The following is a 25,982-nucleotide window of genomic DNA, read 5'->3' as shown; positions in this document are numbered from 1 at the left end:
CGACAAGGATGATCTCTCCTATTGTAAATAGGTTTTAAGTATCCCCCTACTTAGACTTAGCAGAATGGCCACAGATAAAATCACTTTGCCTATCTTTCTAGCATCCAATTAAAAATGTATAATAGAAAACATGAGAAATTAAAAAGAGACAAATAAATAATTTTTTAAAGGATTCAGTTTAAGTATTTCAAGGTACAAAACAGGTCCTATCCTATTGCTATGCAAGATAGATGGGTAATTAGGAGGAGTTTATTGATTTTTCGTGGCTCATTTAGAAAACTTGGCTTGTTTCACATGTATTTAAACACCAAACTTGGCAGCCTTTTTTTCTTCTTGAGGGTTTATGTGTTATTTTTCGGGGGGGTTTGCTTGTTTCTTCACTGAACCCCCAAACTTAGTCTCTGTTAACATAAAATAGGAAGATATGATGAGAGCAGAGGAAAATTCTGTGATTTAAAAATCTCTATTCTATTTTCTACATTTAAACTTCAAAAGATTAAAAGCAGCTTAATTATCAATTGGTCAAACTGTTTTCTAGTATTTTTGGCTCTCAGACAAGTGTCTATACAAATAATTGTCAACCTGGGGGAGGTTAATTTGAAAAGAAAAGACCCCACAAGTGGTAGTTTTGATCTCTACTTTCTCCACTTTGAGAATCACTGTTCTCCTTATTCAGGCAGCTGATGTATTGCAGCTGTAGTGATTCACCTATTTTCTTTTCAACAGTATTATTTTCACTCTATTGACTTAAAATTTTATCCTAAACTCTAGAAAAAATAAATATATGGCAACTGGTCAGTTTTTGAACATCCAGACCCCGTGATTTTAAGAAACAATTCAATATTACCCATAGTCAGGCTTTTTTCACCATAATTCCCAGTCACACCTATCATAAGCCTGGGAAGAACACCTCGAAAGAACTTACTTAGAGCTGTCCTTTTTTACATGGAAAAACAAAAAAAGGCATCTGGCTTGCAATAGGGCTATAGACCTTGCAAGTCTTCTGCATTTTGGTTTAATCAGAGATTTTCCAGAAGTCTAAAGATGATGCTACATCTTTAAAAAAAATAAGAGAACCATACAGTTAACTTAGCTCTGTAAACCATGGGAAAAACAATTATCTTAAGAGATGCCTTATGGGGTCATTGTTTCACATGATAAAGCAAGGAGATTAGGGGGCCAAGACTCGGTTAGAAGTCTTGGATCATTCGAATTGTTCTAACTAATGATTCTTCTTCAAGGAAAAAATTGGGCTCCATTTCTGTTTTTAAAAATCCAGAGTGTCTGTAATAGTGTAACTAATGACAACCTTCCCGTTATTCTCACTTAAGAGGAAACCCTATAATAAGAGCTTCCCAAAATGTCAAATAATACTTGTCTCATAACAGGGCTTCTTTGTTCATTCACCATGTCTCTTTTGATACGCACAGATAATAAAAGTTCATGTAAAACTGAAGGTAATATAGAGCAGAAGCCAACACTAATTCTGTATAAATATGTCTGATTAATAAGAGTGCCATTGTTATGGTTACTTCGTAATGTCATGATTGTTACAAGAATGGAGGATAGAAGTACTCTTACTCTCGCTGTTTTTGTTCATCCTCTGTCATCCAACCAGTTTGTGAATTTTTCTTCAACGAGGGAAATGAAAGATAGACTTTGTCCATTAATTATTTCTGTTGCATTAGTTCATCTCATGAGCTGTGAAACTAGCTTTAAATTCAGGGGGAAAAAATTAGGGTTTTATTCTAAAATTAAACCTCGCATCCTCAAAAAAAACTGAATACATGCTCCAGGCTTAATTTCTAGGCTCCCTTTTCTACATGTACAACTACTATATCACTCCAACGATAAAATTTAGCATGATAGCACTAAGACATGGCTAGGAGCCTAACATGTTAAACCAAGGTTGTATTTGAGATTCAATCCCAAAAATTAGAAAAACCCCACCCTGTGAAGTAATAAGAAAGTCCAGAAGTGAGCATATGGTTCCTTATTGGAAAGGAAATAGAAAACAAGTAATAGATAATAGCACACATTCATGGCAAACAGACAGGCTCATAGATTTTGAAGATGTTATCTTAGGCTGGTAGATAAGTTTGTATTGTCATTACTTTGCTTTTCTCTTTAAATTCTTATCTCCCAGATCCTGGCCTCCCCCTTGGGGCAGCAGTATAATATAAAAACTTAACAGTTGATCTTAAACTTAGCTGACATTTTCACAACATACTCTTTAGATTGCACCCAAGAAGGAGATCATTAAACAGTAGCAGGAGACCAGTTACCAGACCATTTTGACTGAACAAATAACACTGTGCCTTCTTGCTGACAAATCAAACAATATTCATACAATCATTACAATCAATTTCATAAATAAAGAGCTATTAACAACTGGAGAAAAATAGGAAAGAAATTCTATTTCACCCAAGTTCCTGCATCCTCTCCTCAAAGCTCACAAAGTTTCAGCAGTGGAGGACGCTGTGCATGAGAAAAAATGGACTTGGTTGAACTGGAGTCTCCTGTGAAGCAGATTTTGTCAGTCAGAAGGCAAGGACACATTTCTGTGATTATTTCAGCCTATTTTTTTGTAGTAATTAGCCAGAGTTCCATTTTGCTGGGGCTGGCATCGCTCACAGCTCATTTTTTTTTTTTTTTTTAATTTAGGCTTTTCTTTCCTTTTTATAAAGTAAATTTACATATTTTCAGTCTCTCAATCCCTTCTATGTTTTATTTATGAATATAGCCCTTCTTGATGGTAACTTTAATGTGAAAGTGGTAGTAATTAATGTCCCAGTCTGCTAGGTTAATCCCTTTCTACGTTCTCTATAGAGAAGTTTAAGGTAAGTAACAGTTTACAGTAAATATTAGGTTTAATTATGCTTAATGAGAGTTACTGTCTATGTTTACTAACTGCATTTAGGTGTGTGGATCCTAGATGAATTTTCCCTTGGCCTCATTCTGATTTTTTAATAGTGCCACTGTGTACTGTATACTCAATGCTTAAATCTATAAAGCTGTTCCTGGAGAACAAAGCAGGGAAGGCACCTGTTTCAGTTAGGACACCATTAAATGAGTGCAGCCTTAACACAAATGCACCTTTCTTTGGGAAGGGAGGTATTATTTTATAATGCTTTCCAAACAGATCCATTTGAGAGGCTAATTATTGCCTAAATTTCAGATCCTGAGTAAGTCTATACATATAAAAAGCTGTTTCATACTAAGTACTATCATCACTAGTGGTTAGTATAAAATTATAGAGTATTAAACACTTCTAAGACTTTATTATATTAATCCTTCAATGTTATCATTTCAAATATTAAGATATAAAACTATTTTGACAAGTCACTGGTTTGGTCCCTCTTTTTTTTTTTGCCTAAAAAATGTCTTTTGTCTTATAATTGTATTTAAATTCATTGAAGCATATAGGACAAAACTTTTGTTTCCTTACTGAGCTATAACAATAAGCATCAAAACAAATACTCAGACCTAGAGGGAATCCTGTAGTAGTGATCCAAAGGAAATTTAGTATACTTATTTTTCTTAAAGGATTCCTTTTTGCTATGTTTGTGTTGTGGATAAATTTTGAGTAGAATTGAGTACTACAGTTAGTTTCTCTAAGTCTATTGATAGGCTAATCAATTCAATAAACATTTACTGAGAACATGGTCTGAGCTAAACACAAAAAATGAAGAAGGCATATTTCCTTCCCTCAAGAAGCTTACTGTCTGGGAAAGGAGACATACTTGGTGAAATAAAGAATTTGTTTACAATTAGTTTGAGAAATTTCTTGTCTTTTGAAAATTCTACCTTTAGTTAGTAATAACCTGACTTTACATTTGCTTTTAGGAAAAAAAAATAGAGGCAAACATTTCTTTAAAAACCACAAACTAATGGGCTTAAAAGGAAAATAATGCAATCCAAACTATATGCTTAATCAGAAAAAGACTTTCTACTGCTTAGATCCTGTTTTAAACGTATTTTAGAAATAACTAAACACATGGCCTATGATAAGTATTTGCCTCTTTTTGGAAAATTAATTTCCCCTTTTGGGGTTTCTATAAAGTTAAATGTTTTTTGTTTTTTTTTTTAAATCTTAAAGTAGCACACTCAAACATACAAGGGAAATATATTTTGTAGGAAAAAATTTTAGGAACAATACATTGGATCCTTTAAGAGTCACTTTTCTTAAGAGGTCTTTATTTTCAACGTCATCATCTAAATTATTAACTTTTCATATGAAATACATCATGCTAACAGCAGCCTAGAGAAGAATTTGAACAAAACCAAATTATCCATTTCTAAAATACTTGAAATACAAAGGGATGGTTATGTACTTCTAAGAATAATATTCAGATGTTTTTAAGTAATCATCTCTCCCTAATATTTTAGATTTAATTTTATGAATTTAGCAACAAAGAACATGGTTTAGTACAAAATGAGAAAAATTGCTTTAAAAGTGAAGAAATCATCTAAATATTATTAGATTTTTATTAAATAGCAACAGAAAACTGTATGCTGAACTACTGTCAGATATATGCATATCTTCTTTTTATCCAATAAAAAAACACTAAATTCCTCCATTTCAAATACTGAGGATACCAGCAAAGTGTTCACACATCTGGACGTCTTTCTGCACTTACCTAAACTGACCTTCCTGCTATGTACTTTCCATCTCAGTACCTTGAGCTATGCACATTTGCGAAAACCACTTGACCAGTTTATATTCTCCTTCATCATGCTACATTGAACCATCTTGAGAACTTTCAAATTACTGACAGACACTGAGCATTCATAGGCACCAAGTTCTCTATCCCTGCTCAGCAAAATAAAAAAAGGGAAAAAACCTAGAATCAAATAGTAATAAAGTCCCTATCACCCTGATAAACATCATTTAAAAAGTCAGTCTCATCCTGACACCAGTTATATAAAACAAGTATTATCTTAGTGTTAACTCACAGGTTATTATATAAAAATTTCTATAAATATGTATAACAGGCTTAATATATAAATATGCATAAATATATTTGAATATAGCATGCATATCCAAGCCAGCTATTTATTATACTTGAATGTACATATTATACATATATATTTTTTTACATGTAAACATTTATTCCTGAAATTTAAAGGGAAAATACTTAAACTATTTTCATAACACAAGTTCTAACTGAAATAAAATGTCCTTTAAAAACTGTAATTAATGGATGCTGTGTCACACAGTGAACCAAAGGGTCAAACCTTATAATTCACAGTTTGAGAGGTCATAGCTTAAATTATAACTTTAAAAAACTGATTATCTGTGAGTAATTTGACAAATCCATCTAATATACTCTGAATGCATATAAAGTCTTTTTGAGAGTAAAAAGAATGTATGTCCAAGTGGACAGCTGATGGAGGAAATGGCCTTTTTACTGAACAAGGCTGAAGTCCAGCATAATGACTTGGAATGCCTTTGAATGAGCATGCAAGGCTGGAAGGCCAAACAATACACACATCCAACGGGAGCATAATGAACAATCTAATCGGAAGACAAAAATATTCCACACATATGTCCAAAGAGAAGAAGGAAAAAATATACATTTCCATCACCTGCTCTTTCATCACTGCTACTACTAATTCACAGATAAACTCAAACTCTGGACCATTAATAAACAATCTTTAAAGAAATAATTTTTGTTTTTTAAAAATACTAGAAATTCCCATGACTTTTCAATCTGAGATTGAAAATACTTATGGAAGTCACCTATATCATATATAGTAAACCAGATTTATAAAATTGTTTTCTTTATGACTTACCTTGAAAGTAAATATTGCTTCACCTATCTTCATCCCAAGGCCACCCACCCCTCAAGACATAATCTGAAATAATTTTGCCAGCCTGCAGTTTTTAGATCCAGAAGTAAACCTCTATTAAGGAGGTAGTCCATTGAAGATAATTCCTCCATTATAGACCAAACTTCTTAACTCATGCCAGAATTAAGAAGTCCAGAAAAATGTCATTTAGTTATATGTCTATGTTATAATATTTACTTATATGTGTATTTTATTTTCTTCTTAGTCCTTCTTTCTTATCAGTTCCCCAAAGAGGAAAGACTATGTCTCATTTTTTCAACAGTTATATCTTAACCCCTAGGAAGTTCCTGGCACAGAGCAGATATTCAATAAATATTTGCTGGAGGACGGAAAGAAGGAAGAGAAGGAAGGCAGGAGGTCTATAGTTAGTTAATCTCTTCTAGCATTATTTATGTGATTGTAGGAAGAAAAATTTGGAAAAAAGTGTACACTTTATTTAGTCAGTTTACCTACCCAGCAATTCACTGACCCATGCATCTATTCTAGAAACTAAAAAGATTTAAAACAGCTTCCAAAAGTGCATATTACAAGATAAAATAAATTAAAATGGATGAAAAATAAAAAGGATGGAAATTAGAGTGGGAAATAAGATGTTTATGTATGTATACATGTAAAGACAATTAAATCACAGGAAAGGAAGGGAATTTGCTTTCTTAATATCTTCAGTTTAAATCTTATTATAACCACTTATTATAATGCTCTTATTACAACAAAACACTAAGAGATATTTATCAGTTCCTCACGTGGCCATGTACTACAGCAAACATTACATAACCAGGTTTCTTATATCATAAGCCATAGAGTCTATTGTCAATTATAATAAAGTGTAATGAGTAAGTTATAACAGTAAAAACATAGATTTTTGTGAGAGAGCAAAGAATTCTTCTCTGAACCAGAAAAAATGCTTGCCTGGTAACTGCTTTACTTCGATGCTACTATGTCCTGTTACATGTATCAGAAAGGAGACTTTTGTAAACACTGTTGGCTCTTGATGCGCAGGGAAATACATGCACTCAAATGTTACTAGTACAAAGGAAATCTGAACATGTAAATTATTATATCATAAGAAAACATATTTGAAAAACAGTCTGTTTCTTATAAGTGAAAGCCAAACTCTGATTCCACTTAGCCTGGTAATGTTTCTGTCATTCCCTTGGACCAGCCCACACATACTGGGCTCTTGATAGGTCCTGGGCTCGACCATCTGGCCCTTTATTTACTTAATTCTTTTTTAACACTGACAAGTGTATTAGTAACACTTCCTTGATCACTGGTAAATATAGAACCACCACACAACTAAGATTTTCCCTAATTCTGAAAGTCACTAATTAGTTGTGGGTAGGGGTTGGGGAGTATTACAAAGATATGTTGAGCAGTACTACAATAAGTAATCTAATTCCCAAGAAGAAAGCATGTTAATCTGCTTCCCACTTCATTAGAGGAATAAAAAAACATCTTGTCATCACTAAAGGATACAAAAAGAGACCTGGATATTTGGGGGAGTGGTAGATCGGGAGGAAGAATGAATGCAGCATTTAGTCAAGAAACACAAGTCCCCTACACATCTTGGACAATAATCATGGTTTTTCTTGGTATCTTTTGATTGCTCTATTTATCAGTGTGTTTCATGAGCATACTTTATTCAATTAACATAAACACAAGCTTCCAGAGGAAACAAATATGGTAAATGAATCCTATTTAATAGAACTGATCATTCTACTGGTACTTAAGTTATGCATTAAGCAACTTTGGAAGCTGCATTAATATTTCCAAACCAGTAAAGTCTCGATTACTTGACCTTGCAGAATAAAATACTGTAGGTTTAAAGGAGAGAATACAGTTTCCAAAGGTGCTAATAAGTCATTTAGAGAGAAGATATGGTCTAATTATAAGTACTAAAACTGGAAATTTATGTATTTTAAGTCCATTAGAAAACATATTTATTTTTAGGTGTTTTTTTTTTCTGTTGAATGAGAGATAGTCTAACACTGTTTAATTTCCTATAAGGTTTAGATTCTTCAAAGAACATCAGCTGATTGTTGTCTGTGTTAACTCAAGCATCAAGTTTAAAATATCATAACTCAACTCCCTGAAGCTAAAGATTTTAACTGTGTAAGTTTGGATCAGTTGTCCTCATTTCTAGGATCAAACAACATAACACCAAGCAAAAGCCTTTAAGAGACTATTTTGGGTTTCAGTCTATCTCCTTTGTTCGTTTTGGGGAAAGGATGATGTTCTCTTTGTATTTACCCCAAATAACTATAATCTCAACTAAAAACTTATAAAACTGTGGATTGTGAGGTAGGTGTAAGTATTTCCAAATCTTATAACTAATGAATAAAGTTTAATTGGCTCATATGCAGAAGTAAATTGATGAGAGGTTGAAGAATAGAATAAACAAGGGGGGGAAAAGCACATTGTTTGCTATGTAATTTAAGAACTGTCAGAGAACTGGGGCATGTCTTATTTACTGGTATATGAAAAAAAGAAGAATGAATGCTTTTGCATACAAATAAATGCAGGTATAGAAACATAACAGAAGCTTTGTGTTACAGTGGAACTTAAACTCCTCTGGGCAGTGATCAGCTAAGAAGGAACAGAGACAGTTACAACGCAGTGATAACTAGCTGACAGATTTATTATTCATGGCAGGTATGTAAGCAGTCAAGGCAGAGATGTTGGTGGCCTCTCCTCATCAAGTAGCTTTGCCAGTACAGATTGGATGCCTGGAACCAGGCAAGACACAGAAACAATAAAACCTAGAGCCAGCTAAGGGAAGATTCAGCACAATCCATCTCCAATTTTAAACACTACTAGAAATCTCCACTGAAGAATGTTTTTCCCTTGGGATTGGCATATATTGTATTTACAGGATATTGACCAACACTCCTCTCTATTTATCTTACTGTGCTTAGCAACATACCTGAAACACCTACCCAGAAGTTCCCAGTATATTACAGAAAAAAGTGATTTTAACATTAGTTGGCAAAAATTTCTGTTGATAGGTATGTCATTACATGAACAGATGGTCAAAGTGAGTCCATTTCACTGACAGTATATTACGTGGGTCTTTTTATCTCTGAACAACCAAACCAAGCAAAAGCACAGCACAGAAGAGGTCATTGTGCCTTCCCACATTTGGTTGGCAGCTTTATCTTTGAAACATGAAAATAAAACTAACATGGACTATAATCCTCCATAGTACCATTTCTGTATAACATGTAATAGAATATGTAAGTATTCATATTTAAAAATCATCCTGATATTTGTGAAGATGGAAAAATACAAGGGATATTTTTTATCTTTCAACTCCATGATCTGCAGTAAAAGGAGAAAAAATAAAGGTCATATTTCCTATTCTTCAGTTTTTTATCTAACCAACTGTTCATAAGAAGAAAGCAAGTTACAATTCTTTATTGGTATTCAGGTCTTTTAATGAAAGCTCAGGAAAAATATATTTAAAAAAAACAAATCTCCATAAAAAATTTATTTTCCTTAGATTATTTTTACTTAATAATTTTAAAATATAACAGCTGAAATATTCATAACCAAATGAATTAATAGTGTAGCAGATATCCAATCACCAATTACTACATTTTACACCATGAGATCTCTTGAAATACACACACACACACACATACACACACACACACAGACACACACTACTATTTGGATTCTTAGTATGATAGCTTCATCAATATAACCAACCCAAAATATAGTTTACCTTGATTTTGTAAAATAAAAATAAATAATATTATGAAGCAAAAGAAAAACTAAAAATGTATGTATATCTATAACAGCTAGCAGTCAAAACAACAGCTGAAAATCACACTGCTAAAACGCATCTACACATGTGGCTGTGCAAACTTAAGTGCAAGGAAAATTCTGGTTACCTACCTTCAAAAGGAGCTGATGAAGTATGAGATTTAAGAGTACATCTTTAGTACTTCTGTACCTTAAAATATTGCCGAGTATTAATTTTTCATCAAGTTGTCATTTTCTCTGACATTTGGTTTTATTAATCAAGGCATTTATCATTAATTTGTAGAAAATATCATAATTAAGCCAAATAAAATAAAATCCTTAAAAGGTTAAAATTAGAAAGCAGGTGAATGAGAACTTTGACATTACCCTGTTGACATACAGGAGTTTTTTGAAAGTATGGGAATCAAGTTTTTGCAGTGAGTTTGGTGCCTCAATCTTAGGGCTGGCTGGTTTTTTAAAATGTTATAAAGATTTGATTTAAAGCTCTCTGACAGTTTTGACATTCAGGTGAAAGTACTGCTGCTGCATTTGGAACAATTTGCATATCCCACTGCTAAACGGAATGTTTGAGGTGTGCACTGGTGTAAAGAAATTAAAAACAAGCTATCACACATGCTTAAGTGTATGTATTCACAAAACTGATGGTTGGATCACACCACCCCATCTCTCTCCAATGTAATCTGTGATTTACTCTTCTATAATAAATTACCCTACCATGTTATTCTCGCTGGAAGATCTAACCATGCATGTAAGAAGCAAAGTAATTACAGTCCCCTCTTGTTTCAGAAACCTTCTTCAATCCCTATGAGCTCTTTATACACAATGCAGCAACACAAGTCTATTGTAAACTTCTTGCCTGAAATTCTGGATTTCTGACTATGAGTCGCCATTAAATCTTGTCTGCACAGTTTCACTGTCCCCCAAAAATGCATTTTTATTTCTAATAGTTAGTTGTAAAGCTCTTGCTGAAGAGGAATTGGTACTGACTTTTTGACTTTGAGCCAATGTGTCTATTTAAGAAAAGGGCAAGGTATAAAATCAGAAGAGTTCCAAACTGATTTAAAAAACAGGGGAGGGGCCATAATACATTCCCAAATAGAAGGATCAAGGGGTATATAGCAACACCCAATTAGGGTGACATCTTCTGAGATGACACAAGGTTTCTTCTTTTTTTGACTTATAATTTCAGATTGTTTTAGGTAGACATAGAAAATTTTATTTAACGTGCTAAAGGGCAATAAAGAAAAGACCTGAGGCAGTAAACCCAAGGCCTTTAAAATTATGAAACTTTCCAGGAAGATAAAAACCTATTGAAGAAAATATCATTGGATATTACCTTTAGTCTTCAGAGTCTCAAAGGGCAATTCTTAACACTTCTTTTTGTGTGACTGTAAAAGAGAAATACTTAAACTTAGTAATCTGCCAAGGAAACAATTTACATTTCCACAATACCTTTATGACTAGTCATGAGAAGTAGGTAGTTGAGTTTGTGTATGCCAACTAATATCTATAGTTTTTTGTTTGTTTTGTTTTGTTTCGGCCACGCCATGCAGCACATAGGATCTTAGTTCCCTGACCAGGGATCGAACCCAAGCCCCCTGCACTGGAAGTGTGGAGTCTTAACCACTGGACCACCAGGGAAGCTCCAATATCTATAGTTTTAAAAAGAAAAATAAAGGCTAACACATTAATTTGTCTATGTGCAGAACAATACTCAGTAAAATATGGCATGAATTTACAATTTAAACCACTGTGTGTACAGGGTTTAGATGGAGAACAGAATATTTATTATAGTATTATTAGAAGCTTTATTAATTTACACAAACAGATGTTTTTACATTTATATTTTTTAAATTAAAAAAACTGATCTAAAAAAACCCACTAATCTCCAATAGTCTTTATTACATTTATTTGTTTATTCTTAATTACCGGAGATTTTGCCAAGATCTACTACCCATAATACACTGGTAAGCACTGGTAAGTTAGGAAGTATACAAAGATAAAATACAAGCCCTGTCCTCAAAATATGAGTGAGGTTGGAGAGATTTTCATGAAAAAGATAATCTAAAGAGAATAAAAAGTAAATGGGTGGAAAGAAACAGGGAGTAGAGGGTAACATGCTCAACAGAGCTTGAACCGGTCTTTAGTACCTAATGCACTGATATTAGAACATGGCTTTATGTTCCCTGTCTCAGCAAGCAAGGCTAATAGGAGGGTCCTACTCAGATTTGGAGGCAGGGATGTCAAACAAATGGATCAGTCACTTTTAAACTATCTTCTGACCAAATGCTTTTGATAGTATAGAATGAAAACTAAGACTGGGAGCAGTAAAGCAGGCAGGATGCTGAGGTGACTTTAAAGCCAATTTGGTGAGTTAAAATATAAAAAGATTTAACTAGAAGCAACTCTCCTATTAAAAATTGAGTTTGATATTGTATGTCCTCGGAAAGCGATCTCTCTAAATTTGCTATGAAATCTCATTGAGGACCTTGATGTCATATTTACTAATAATCTCCAGAGATTCAGCCATTCATAATCTCAAAAGCAGTTTTACTAATGGAAATGCGCATATAAACATAAGCCAATCCTGTAAACGAGTACATCTACCGTAAAAGTTCTATTAAAATGAAGACGGTCTAAGGGTTTTAACTGACTAGATCTTTAAGATGCAGAAACAAAGGGAAAACAAAGACTCAAACAACAAACCATACCAGCGATCCTGAGCTTATGCTGTACTAATAAATAAATGGGATCCAGAAAAGGAAGGTGATAGTTCTACTATAGTCAGGGTACCTGAGTAATACTACACTTACTCTGCAACATCAACTTTAGAAGAGGCTCTGAAAATTAGAATCTGCTAGGAGGAGTGAGATAATAACCATTAATCATGGATAAACAGAGGATAACTAGGAATGGAAAAGAAAAAAAAAATGTTCAGGTTGTAGGGATGAGGTGGGGAAGGATACTTTGGAGGAAATTAATTTGGCCATTACATGATATTTTATAAAAGTAATTTTTATTATTTATTGTCTGTCTTCCCTCCTAGAATGGAAGGGCCATGAGATCAGGCCCTGTCTCTTTCACTGTATCCCCCATTTATATGAATAGTGTCTGCTACATAGTAGGAGATCAATGAATATTTATTGAAGGAAAGAATCAACAGCCTGACCAACCTATGAAAAGGCACTAAGTCTATATCTATTTACAGATGAAACAATTTAAGCTTAAAGAAGTTAAATGTTATAAACTTTGACCTTTTGCAACTGCAAACTTCTACAACCCATTTTTCATAGTCTTTCACTCAATATTCATTCTAGCAGGGGAAACAAACAATAAGCAAATAAATCATTAAACCAATAATGTCCTATAATTAATACTATGAGGACAAATAAAGCAAGGTAATAGCATTGAGAGTTACATGGGCTGATATTTTAGATAGGTCTGGACAGAAAATCTTCTCAGAGAAGGCGACAATAAGAAAATTCCTGAGCGAAGTAAGGAAAAGAGTCAAAAAAAAAAAAAAAATATCTGGGGCTATATGGGCTGTTATAAGGATTAAAAGAGATACACACTACCTTTCTTAGTATCGTGGCTTGCAAACAGTACTCTCAATAACTATTATTTTATTACGTTGCTATTATTTTTATAAATGGTGAACTCCCCCACTAGATTATAAATTTGTCAAAGACATCCATTTTTCTTTCCCTACAGCTCCTTAAATAGTGCCTAGAAAGAATTCAATAAACATTTATAAAATTGAAAATATGAAGACACAATTATCAGTTCAGTAATTAGAAAAACAGACCATATGAATATGAGACAGTTACCGTATTTCATATGCCTAAATCAATCTAATTCTGTTAAATCAATATCACTTAATAATTAATCATTTATGGATTAAAAAGAAAGGAAAAAGGGAAAATATATAAAATGGTTAGAGTCAATAAGTCATAGATAAAAAAAGAGTAAGAAATAATCAGAAAAAAATGAAGGTATTGATACTAGCCCACTATCTTGACCATTCACACGCTCTTTGTCTGCCTCCATCAGATTAATACATGTTTCTAGCGCAAGAACCCTACAGCGCAGGCAGCTGATTCATTTATGTGTTCCTAATGCAAGCACAGGGCCTGGTGTATAGTGAACAGTCAATAAATCTTTGTCGAACTGAATTGAACTAAAATTATTTTTAGTAGTTCTGATGTTTTAAAGCTAGTTTAATTTTTTTAAGTGATAAAATAGAATAGGAGATTACAATAAAAAAAATAACAAGTATTAGGTATTGGCTCTGCAGCAAAGAAGTAGAAAACAAGGTTATTAGCTTTTACCAAAGACTGAAATATAAGTGACAGTGTGATAACTGTCATTGGAAGAGACAGATCTGTAGAACAGACCATAGGGACTTCAGTATGGGGTAAATATTACAGGTTGCATTTCCAGAGTGTTGAGATAGTTGACTCATTAAATGACCAAAAAAAAAAAAAATTGTTCCCTACCTTTGCCATGCACCAAAACAAAAATCAGATTGATATATCTGAATACAGTAAGTAAAATAATCAAAGCGCTTTAAGAAAACTTATGTATATAATTTTCTGAACTCCAAGGTAAGAAGGCCTTTTGAAGCACATAAGTAATAGTATATAACATAAGCACAAAGATTTATGAATTTGACTACTTAAAATTAAAACTTTTATAAATCCAAAAGTATCTTGAACAAAATTAAGATGTCTACAACAAATAAAGACAAATATTTTTAACTTATATGATATTCATAGTGTTAATAGTCTTTATCTAGAAAGAAAGAAAGAAAGAAAATATCTCAGTTTTTCAAATGAACAAGTAATTCACAACAGAAAAAACTTAAGATATATATGAAACAATATTAATCTGTAATTGCAATGAAAGAAATGCAAATTAAAATAACTTAAATACTCCATAATAGTGAACTGGTTAAATAAATTTTATGTGATATAATGATAAGCTTCCATTAAATAAGGCAAGTAAAAATTTATAATACACCATTAAGCTCAAAATTCAGGTTGTAAAATGGTAATGATATTAAGATAGCAATTTTTAATAATTTGTGTATATATAATATATATAAACTATGCAAATTTTTGGTCATATGCATATATAAATGTTGATCTATATGTATGTGTGAGTACATATGTATTAGAAAAAAATATATGTATTATAAAAAGCATGTAAGCACCTATATACTAAATTATTCCCAGTACTTATCTCAGATATTAAGATATAATAGGTATTTTTCTTTTTACAATTTCCTTCCAAATATTCTACAATACATACAAATTACTTTTCATAAAGACAAAAAAGCACTAAAACAAGACACTTAGTCTATGGTGCAGAAAAAAAATTAGATGATATATCATTAGATTTCCTGAATGTTAAGAAAGCCATTTGAAAATGTCTATCTGTCCTATTTTTGGTGAAGGCCACCTCCATTAACTGCATAGATTTTTAAAAAAGAGGTAAAGAAGGGAAGAAGATGGAGTGAGGGAGGGAAGAAATAGAACAACAAAGCAAAAAAAAGAAAGTAAAAGGAAAGAAAAATAAGATTTGTTAAAAAAAAAAATAAAACAGCAATCACACATAATGGTACCTATTAGATTCCTAGAAGCCAAATTTTAATTGTCCACATATTTGATCAAATTTTCAAAGAAAGGCACAGCCTGGAATGTAGAAAATTTAAGAGGTTTGAGGTTATATTTATACAGTAAGCATACTATTATAAGAGAAAACAGATAAAACATGTATCAATTTCAGCAATAGGACCACTACAGAGAGACAAACAAAATTCGCCATGAGAACAAATGAAGCATCAGTTTTAGAGGTAGGAGGAGTATAATTTCAAATAAGTAAAAATTCAAACTAAGCAAATGACAGGCTGGGACAAAATGAATAGAAACTGTTAAAGACTATTTGTTATCAATAATTACAGAAAATGTCTTCATCATTAAATAAAGATTTAAATACAAACTTTGGTTGTATCTGATCAAAGATGTCAAATGAAAACCAATTTACGATCCTTAAAGAACATCAGAAAGAAAGAACCTGTACATACATGGTCAAGAGGATAAGACATATTCTAAGACTAGAAAAGACTAATTTAGTTCTAGTTCATCCATAATGGTGCTTCTGAAGGTGGAGGTATTCATTCTGGCTTTGGGTATTATCAAAGTTTTTGAAACACCAGAGAAATCTGATAAGTTCTACGGTAGACTTCTCTAAGAATCCATAAAAGTGACCTGGCTAAACCCTACACTAAAGCCATCCAAAATCAAATCAAATTCCACTGAGCCAGAGCTCTAGGGCAAGAGAAGACCATTCACTTGACTCAATTATCCTTTCTGTTAGGTATTTCAGTTTCCCTTCCAAATAGAGGGGAAAAGTTCAGAAAGATTATGTACTAAATACTGCCTTTAACCCTAAAATCCAATCAATTCCTTTTTTTTTCTCACTTGTCTCTTTAACAGTAACCCAAGCCATTTCCTTTATAATGTGCAGCTTTACTCAGTTTATTTTTATTTCCCAATAGCAGAATGCCTTAAATAAAATCTTAAAAACCAACACACCAACAAATAAATAAATTAAAACACCATGACTATAAAAAGTACATAGTCTAACCTGCTTAATTATTAACAGGTAAACAGAATGCATTTCTGAATTATTTACTTAATCTCCTTCAATTAAAAACTTTAAATAAAGTTTTTGAGCTTGGAATGTGTACCCTTTCTGAGGATCCATAAAACAATTATTTAAAAATATTCTATTAAGACATTTTAATAAAAGCAACTAAAAACACCAAAGTAAATGTGAATTTAAACATTTGCATAAGTGCATAAGAAATACAACACATTTTTAAGATTTCAGAGTTCAGTAAAATTCCCTTTCTTCCAACCTCCCCTTGTCCTCTTTCAGATACTTTATTCCACAGTGCCTTTGGACAGAATGAGTAGAAATATTCTGTACTAAATTATATTAAAGAGATTGATACAATAATGGTTTTGAAGCAAGCATTTATATAATGCTTTTACTCCTAAGCATATCATAAGAAACATACAATTATGAAACTATTGCAAATGTTAATAATTCTGAAACTAGGACAAGAAAGAATGAACAGTAGACAATAATCACCATTTTCTCTGGACAAAATACCAACTCAGCTAATATACTGAAGAATGATTGCTGCTTGACATAAGTAAGCATTGATTACCTGAAATGCTGGCTAATTAAATTTTCTGGCTAGCTAAGTGTTCACCAGGGAGAATAAAATTTTCATTTTGATCCTTTTAACTAAAAACCTAAAATATACTATTCGATTTTTCTGCCTTGGTATATAGGGTATTATATTTTTATCTTCACTGAAGACAAAAAATTTATATTGTTTCAGAGGATGGTTCTTACTCTTCTGGGGGATCATAATTCTCTCTGAGAAGATGATAAAAACCAAGAATCTCTTTCTCAAGGAAAGTGTACATGTTCACAAAATTTTGAATAAAATTTCCAGGAGTCCACGAACCCACGTAAAGACCACTTGTCTTCTAATTTTACAGAATTCTAAGTAGGTAGACATAGGAGACTGTACTGACTACACAGTGATCTCAAGACATAACAAGGATGTTTAAAGTTGCTTTTTGAAGACGCCCCTAATAAGGAACTATCACCTTATGATTTGTCTCTTTTTTTTTCAAAAAGAGGGATATAAAAACAATTCTGTTTAATTTAACCTTAATCTAAATGTTAAATAATGTCTCCTTTTAGGACAATTGTACTACCATTGCTTTGAGTTTTAAAACAAAATAGTGCTGTTTTCAAATCATTCCACATTCTAGAAGTGGCAACAATTTTCTTATACATTTGTAACTCTTAGAGAAGGCAGGGTCAGAGAGAGAGCTACTTAATTTTTACCTTTACTTCTAAAGATTATCAGAAAATAGCAAATACATAAGCATTTCCTGTATTCAGGTTTTGTTCTAAGTACTTTTATGTATACTTACTTAATGTAAAATTAAAAAACAAAAAAAACTCTAAGAGGTAGTTACCTCAAAATCAGATATCATTATCCCTATTTTATTGATGTGTAAACTGAAGCACAAACAGATTAGGAACTTTGCCAAAGATCACGTCTCTACTGAGTGGCAAAACCAGGATTCACACCCATTCAATCTTCCTGCAGAGTCTATACTCCTACAAACCATACTACATTTCCAGTTTCAATCCTTCATGAGGTGATGGGTTTTCTTGCATGGTTTTATATTTAACACAAGTCCACCTCTTCACTACCATACAAGCAATATTCATAGTGTTGTGCTCAGACATAGCCATTTGGGGAGTTGTTCATAAGTTACTGACAAAACTAACACCACCTTTGTGACAGTTATATACCCTTGTAAATTTCCCAGAGTCAACTACTCAGAGGAAAATCCTATGATAAAAGCTGACCCCTCATTTCCTTTTCGGAAATAACTCTGATGAGATAAAAAATTGAATGATTATATATTATTGTGAGGGCCAACCAAGATAAGTGGGCCATATTATCATAATAACAGCTCCCAAAGGTAAGACTGTCTGTTATTCCTAATTTGTCTGAAGAAAGGAACAAACAAACCAGATTATATGATTTTTACTTTCTAGTCTGAAATAGTTTCTATGAAATAGAAATATTAAAGTAAAATGTATATTTAGTGAGGGCAGGCAATTTGCTTCAGTGACTAAACCTGCCACAACATGAAAATTTTCTTGGCATATCTTTCTCACTGACAGATTGAGTGTTCACAGAGATAGCAACCAATTTGTTGCTCAGGATTTGCTTTCAGTGTACCAACCTTTACATTTGGAGTAGTCCCATTAAGAGTAAAGTTTGATGAAAGAAAGAAAGAGAGAAAGAGAGGAAAGAAAGAAAGAGAGAAAGAAAGAAAGAAAGAAAGAAAGAAAGAAAGAAAGAAAGAAAGAAAGAAAGAAAGAAAGGAAAGGGAGAAAGGAAAGGGAGAAAGAAAAGAAGGAAGAAAGGAAGGGAAAGAGAGGAAGGAAGGAAGGAAGGGAGGGAGGGAGGAAGAGAAAGAAAGAAAGACGGGAAGGAAGGGAGGGAAAGAGGGAGGGAGGGAGGAAGGAAGGAAGGAAATCCCATCCTTACAGTTTGCATAGGAAAGCTTTCCATTTTAAACTTGTTCCATTTAATTTTTATTGAATTACTCCCTACATGTAATACAATCAAGGAGGTACCAGTGAGAGACAAATATAAAAAGGCAAAATAAAGCAGAATGTTCAGAGTCCTGAAAAATTGTTAAAGATCACTTAGACAGGAAAGAAAGTACAGCAAAAGTCAAATACAAATACAGATGCAAGACTACAGAACAAAAAGGACCTTGGTAACGGAGACAGCTTTCCTTTATTAGACTCAGGGACTGTTATGAAGTAATTGATTGCAATGTAGCCAAACCAGGCTGAGAATGAGAACCTGGTTAAAATAGAAAGTATGCCTGGAATAAAACATCATCCTTGGCTCCTTCTGTCTTTAAATCATCCTACAAACCACAATAAAACAAATATTTGGAAATCATCAAGTTATTGTCTTATTCCCTATAATGATTCCCAACCACTTACAATATCAAATCCTTTGTGCTTGGTTTTCAGAGTCCTCCATAATCTGGTTCCATTATGTATCCTCTCTTCAAATAATGCAGAAATTGTACCCTCCAATCCAATCAGGTAAGATTTCAAACCAATATACACTGATTCAGCAAACGTTTTTTTGAGCCTACAGTGTGTCTAGGAGTGTTCATGTAACTGAAATCTACACAGTCTTAGAGCCAAAGAACCAAGTGTTAACCTCCAATTTCTCTAAAACTCTATGTGAATTCTTTCTCCCTTCCCACTCTTCTCTTATTCCTATCCAGACACCTATTCATGACCTTCTCTTGGATTCAACAAAAATTGATTCAAATAAAATTAATTCAATCACTCTCATTTGACTTCAAAAACCTACATATCTGTTTAAAAACTATTGATTCTTTGGGTACCTAAGAAAACAAACAGAGGGCCACCCTGTTACTAACACTCTCCCACAGACACAAAACATGGTGGATCCTAAATTAACACAACACACACATACACACAAACTCTTTCACTAGGATCTAGATACACTGGTCTTCTTTCTGTTCCTTTGTGAGGCCACAACTGGTTGGGGTTTTTTAACTTGTTCTTCTAAAGTCTCTTCTCCCAGATCATTTCATGGTGGCTTCCACTTCTCGTCATTCAATCTTAGCTCAAATGGTACCTTGTTACTCTTTATCCCATTATCCACCCTTTCTGACACAAATCACTCTTTATCACTCTCTGCAATCATTATGTTTTAAATTTATGAACTCATTCATTGCCCATCTTCCTACATTAGGGAGAGCTATACACTATCCACTGCCAAATCACTTGTTTCTGGGCGTTATGCCTGGCACGCAGTGAGCGCTCATATATCTGAGGAATGAATAAACAAACACAAAAAAGTAATTATGAAGTTAATATTCAAGCCATAAATATTTATCAAGCACCTACCATGCACAGGTGATTTTTTTTAGTTGAATCGCAGGCTGAGGAATGCTCTGCTCCTAATATAAGTACTTTGGGAGAAAGGTCCAAGATAAATTTGATGATGCTTATTTTGAAAGATTTCTAAACAAAATAGATTGTTACAGAATAAGACCTAAAATGTCTCCATATTTAAGACTAACAACACTGTTTTTCTCAGTCACAGTTCCCTTCACATTTCCCCCATTAAACCTATTGATATATCATCATCAACTTTTATGATGTCAAGGACAGCTGAATGGAACTGAGTGAAGGCAGTGACAGTGTCACATATGTCATTTTGGACCTTTATTGCTGAAACGGATGGGTCAGTCCCCATGAAACACAGAAGATTTAGCTTAAGACTAAACCCTAAGAGTAGTAACATGTACAAATTCACTCCCTCCTTTATACAGTGTACAAATATTCTACCTATGCCCAGACTTGACAACAATTCTAATGCTTCTAAAGGTTAAAAAAATTCATGTAAACCAGGGATCAGCAAACTATCTGTAAAGGGCCATATGATAAATATTTTAGGTTTTGTAGGTCATGTGGTTTCTATCTCAAATACTCAACTCTGCCACTGTAGCAGGAAAGCAGCCAAAGGCAATAAATACATAAACAAGGATGCCTGTATTTCAAAAAAAAAACTTTATTTAAAAAATAGAGAGTGGGATCATCAGGTAAATGCAAATCAAAACTACAATGACATTCTGAGGTGGTGCCCACCAGCACCAATGTCCACGTGATGGGAGAAGCTCCCAGGAATGGCTGCTGCCAGGGTCTACGTCCCCAGGGTGAGCTGCAGTTGCCTCCTGCTTCTCTGGGAGACTCTCTAAGACCAGCAGGAACTAAGGGCCCTACTCAGGTGGAGGATAATGACATCATGCTGAGACCCTAGACTTGTGAGAAGCAGAGGTTGATGATTGAGATTGCTGGAACATCACCCTTGTTACCTTATCACCAACCAATCAGAAGAAAGTCATAAACCCTGAAGTCATCACCCCAAATGTTGCCTTTAAAAACTCTTCCCTGAAAACCATCAGGGAGTTCAGGTCTTTGGAGAACGAGCTGCCTGTTCTCCCTGCTTGGCCCTTGCAATAAACCTTTCTCTGCTCCAAAAGAAACAAACAAAAAAATCACAATGAAATATCATGTTGCAACTGTCAAAATGGCTATTATGAAAAAGGCAAGAAATAACAAGTGTTGAAGAAAAGGGATATTTTATGCACTGTTGGTAGAAATGTAAATTGGTGCAGCCACTATGAAAAACGCATGTAGGCTTCTCAAAAAATTAAACAGAACTACCATATAATCCAGCAATTCCATTTCTGGTTATTTATCCATAGGAAATGAAAACACTACCTTGAAGAGATATCTGCACCCCCATGTTCATTGTAGCATTATTTACAATAGTCAAGACTTGGAAACAACCTGAATACCCATCCAAGGATGAATGGATTTTTTAAAAAACTGTTTTATATATACAATGGAATATTATTCAGCCATAAAAAGAAGGAAATCTTGCCACTTGTGACAACATGAATGGACCCTGAGGCCATGATGCCAAACAAAACAGGTCAGACAGAGAAAGACAAATACCATATGATCTCTCTTATATATAATGGAATCTTATGGAATCTACAAAAAAAAAAATGTACTGTAGATACAGAGAAGAGATTGGTAGTTGCCAGAGCTGGGGGCGGGGGGAGTGGGCAAAATGGGTGAATGTGGTCAAAAGATACAAACTTGCAGCTATAAAATAAATAAGTCCTGGGAATGTAATGTACATCATAGTGACTATATAGTTAATAATACTGTATTGTATACTTGAAAGTTGCCAAGAGAATAGATCTTATAAGTACAAGGAAAAAAACTGTAACTATGTGGGGTAATGGGTGTTAATTAGACTTACTGTGGTGATCATTTTGCAATACATACACATACAGTATCAAACAATTATGTTGTATACCTGAAACTAATATAACGTTATATGTCAACTATACCTCAATTAAAAACAAACAAAACAGAGAGTAAGACAGATTTGTTGACCATTGATCTAAATCCATCAATAAAGCCTATGGAATTTCTATATAGGGCAAACAGAGCAACAAAATATGATTAGAAGGGGTACTAGGAGAACTTGTATTAGAAGCCATCTTTATGTGATATGCATGTTGCTTTTACATGAATTGTATGAGTATTTAGGGGGATCAATAGAGATTATGGGGGACCCAAACCTCTCAGGTCACCCTTGTCACTGCTACCTAATCCCAATTTGGGTATATTTTTGGCACTATATTTTGGTCTTAAGTAGATTCATTGTCTTTCCATAAATATTCAATCCATTAGATTATTTGTATCCTAATTTTTAAATTATTTTTGAAAAGCTACAACAAATACTCAGTTGAAGTTAAAAAATGCATTCTCTTTATCCATGCTAATTCTGCAATTCTATTTTAAACAACTATTAATTTTGTCAGACATGATTTGTTTGTAATAAACTCATCTTGTTCATTGGTCATGATTCCTTTGTCTTCAAGATATTTACTGATTTTTCTTCCAGGATTTTATTGAAAATGTTGTCAAGCCATTTCAAGCTACATTTTCATTACACTCATTACAAGAATTGTTTCTTCCTCAAAATCTTTTAGGTCTTCTAAATTTCCCAATTAAAATAAACCTTCCTATATCTGAAGTACTAAATACTCCTTTACCTGATTCAGGTTGATAACCATCTTAAAAGGTATTTTAAGCTTTTCAAAATTGTATCCCAACACCAAAATAGCTACACAATTAAATAAAACTTGGCTGATAAAGATTCTAAATGATAGTACATTGATCCACATTGTCATGAGATGCATTATTTATTAATTAGTAATATTATCATTTTCTATTCTCTGTATTACAGTTGCTATGATAAATCCTACTGCCAATCAGCTTTCATTAAGTTATCAGGCCTTCTATTTGTGGTAACCAATAAACTGTACTCTACCTTTCCAACATGAAATTCTGCTTTATCGGTTCTGGCCACATAAATCTCCAGAACCTATGGTGTCAAAATATTTTTTAAGCTTCAACTAGGCTTTTGCACAAACGCTAAAGCTGTAACATCTAAATGTAAAGTTTACAATTAAGCTACATCAGCATGTCATACAACCATGAATTTTAAAATAAAATAAGAAAATATAAGATTTTAGACAATATTATAAAAGCTGCTTCAATTGGATTCAGTATTCAATAAATGAAAACACTTGAGAATCCTAGTAAAAGTAAACCTTGAGATGGTTGAAATATCCATTCTAAATAATGGGAACATTTAGGTAATTATCTATACCAAACAAGGATCAGGCTTTTTGAGGTCATAAAATGCTTGACCTTCCCAGGTAAGATGAATGTGGAAAGCTTACCACTAAATTACACAATAGGAATAAGACTGTTGAATCTATCTGAAAAATAACATTTTCAAAAGTTTCATAAAGTAACTGATTCATTAAATAAATAATTGGAAAGATTTTTTTCTCTTTTCTGATATGAAGGAGAATCACAACATTTTGCAATATTTGCAAAAGAGAATGAAGTGTTCACGTCCCACTTGTGAGACTTGAATACCTTTATTACCTATGCTCTTGCTACGTATAGAGAATGTTAAAGAAAAGCAGTTCCAAAAGAACACAGGTTTGCTGATACTGGGTTCCTGTTAATATCACATGATAGATTAGGAGCTTTCACACACAATCAAGCTGACAGTCACTTACTCTGTACTCAGAGGGACCAATTTTCCCCTGTAGACATGAGTACTGTACAAATCATAAAGTGCCAAAAATCGAGTGTAAGTGCAAACCTCTCAACTTCACTCAGGTGTCAGCAAAAAGCACCAGTTTAGCTATATGTGAAAAGAAGTCAGATTTAAGGAGTTGAAGGGGAGGGCAGATTGGAATTAGAATAGTTTATTGTCTCTGCTACAGTTCATCTGCCTCACTGAAAAGAATTAAACCAACCTTGCCAAAGATTTGTCTTGTTTAGGTACAAGCTATCTTATCAATGCAATCTCGCCCACTCCCCATGCTCTATCTCCCTTCCTCTCCTAAACTGTCTTTTTCTTCATAATAGTCTAATAGTCTCTTTTTCCACCTAAACTCTTTAACCTCTCTGTCTCCCTCTTCCTTGCTCCCACCACACACACACACACACACACACACAAATACTCATTGCATGATGTTAACTGTTAAAGGATATTTTCTTTGAAAAAAATCTGATACGATTTTTGATATGACACAGAAATATGACAGCCACTGAAGAATTAGGGCAACATGATCCAAATCAAGTGCTAGATACATTAATATACTTACTGTGCATCTTCTGTAAGGGGATTACCATGCTATAAACACCCTTAATAAAGATTCGTGTAAAGATCCTATTGGACATACTAGAAGTAAAGACAGTTTATTATGAAATGCTAATCATTTCAGTAACTACAGCAGATTCCACTGATGTGATTTTATCTCTCACTTCAAATACACAGGTACTTAGGATAATTTTGATAATTAAAAACTGATCTAAATTAGAATGAAAGACAGAAAAGGAAATCTCTGAGTATCAGAAAAGAACAGGTAACTCAAAGCTAGAGCCCAGGGTGGGGCTCAAACCTTGTTGAACCCTAGGGTATCATACCCACATATACCCAAATATTTGGGATGATTTATAGAGTATTAATGTCAATGTGTGGACAACAGACAAGACCTAAAGCCAGTGAGAGGGGTGGAGGAGCATCTCCATGCATATTAATGGATGTACTACCCATAAGCTTAGGAGTAGGAAAAAATCTATAGACTGGCTTGAAGAAGCAGTAAGAAAACTTAAATTATTCTTAGTGCTCTGGGTGGTTATAAATAATAATAATCACATAAAAGAAATATGAAAGCCAGATATGTTCCATGGTCACCTTAGGAATCAGCATTTATACTATATTTTGGGGACAGAAAATCCAAGCTTAAAAATTAACACAAAAACAATCAGGATTTCCTTAGACTCTTATAGGCACAGATCTTAAGTCATGGGATAGAAGAAAATGCTAAATCATTGGAAGGACCATCAGAACTCTCATAGAAAACAACCTCGTTCAACTGAAAATGAGGTCACCTTAATATCAGAAACTGCTATTCTTTTGTTCATTCATTCAACAACTATATATTAAATGCCTCTTTTATGCAGGTATTATTTTAGACCCAGAACATACAGTAGTAAATAAAACATAGTTCCTGTCTTCAGCAGTTTACATTCTAGTAAAGGAGACAGTGAACACATAAATATAAAATATAATATCCGGTACTAATAAATGCCACAAGGAAAAAGCGGGATAGGGAAAAAGAGACTGAAGATATGGAGAAGTAGATATTGCATTAAACAATGTTGACAGAAAGGCTTTCTAAGAATGTGAAATTCCAGCAGAACACTGAACAAAGTGAAGAAGTCAACCATGAGGCAGAAAATACTTCAAGAAGTAAGGAAAAAAACCAGTAAAGATAAAGAAAATTTAAACAATATAATTAATAATTTTGGACTAACTTATGTGTAGGAACTTCTCCCCTCAAGGACTACATATTGTTTTCAAGCTATTGTGTAGTATTTATAAAATTCAATAATTATTGATCCATAAAAGAAGACTCAACAAACACCAAAGAATTCATATCATAAAAACCATGTTATCTGACCACAATGCAATAAAATCAGAAATTAAAACAAAACATACAGATTAAAAACCCATATATATTTGG

At 33.3% G+C, this 25,982-nt stretch overlaps 1 protein-coding gene across 12 annotated transcripts in view; it reads right to left on the bottom strand.

Annotated features, from left to right (window-relative positions):
• The window catches only part of ZBTB20 (zinc finger and BTB domain containing 20), a 784,241-nt gene that overhangs the window by 590,951 nt on the left and 167,308 nt on the right, over positions 1–25,982 (bottom strand). For all 12 annotated transcript variants that reach the window (XR_009502940.1, XR_009502941.1, XM_059921075.1 and 9 more), the window contains one exon: positions 10,955–11,006. The gene's annotated coding sequence lies outside the window, so the exon portion shown is untranslated. The remainder of the gene's footprint in view (positions 1–10,954; positions 11,007–25,982) is intronic.

This window comes from Balaenoptera ricei, chromosome 4 (genome assembly GCF_028023285.1).
Source record: "Balaenoptera ricei isolate mBalRic1 chromosome 4, mBalRic1.hap2, whole genome shotgun sequence".
Classification (NCBI taxonomy): Eukaryota; Metazoa; Chordata; class Mammalia; order Artiodactyla; family Balaenopteridae; genus Balaenoptera; species Balaenoptera ricei.
This window is presented reverse-complemented; position numbering and strand designations above follow the sequence as displayed.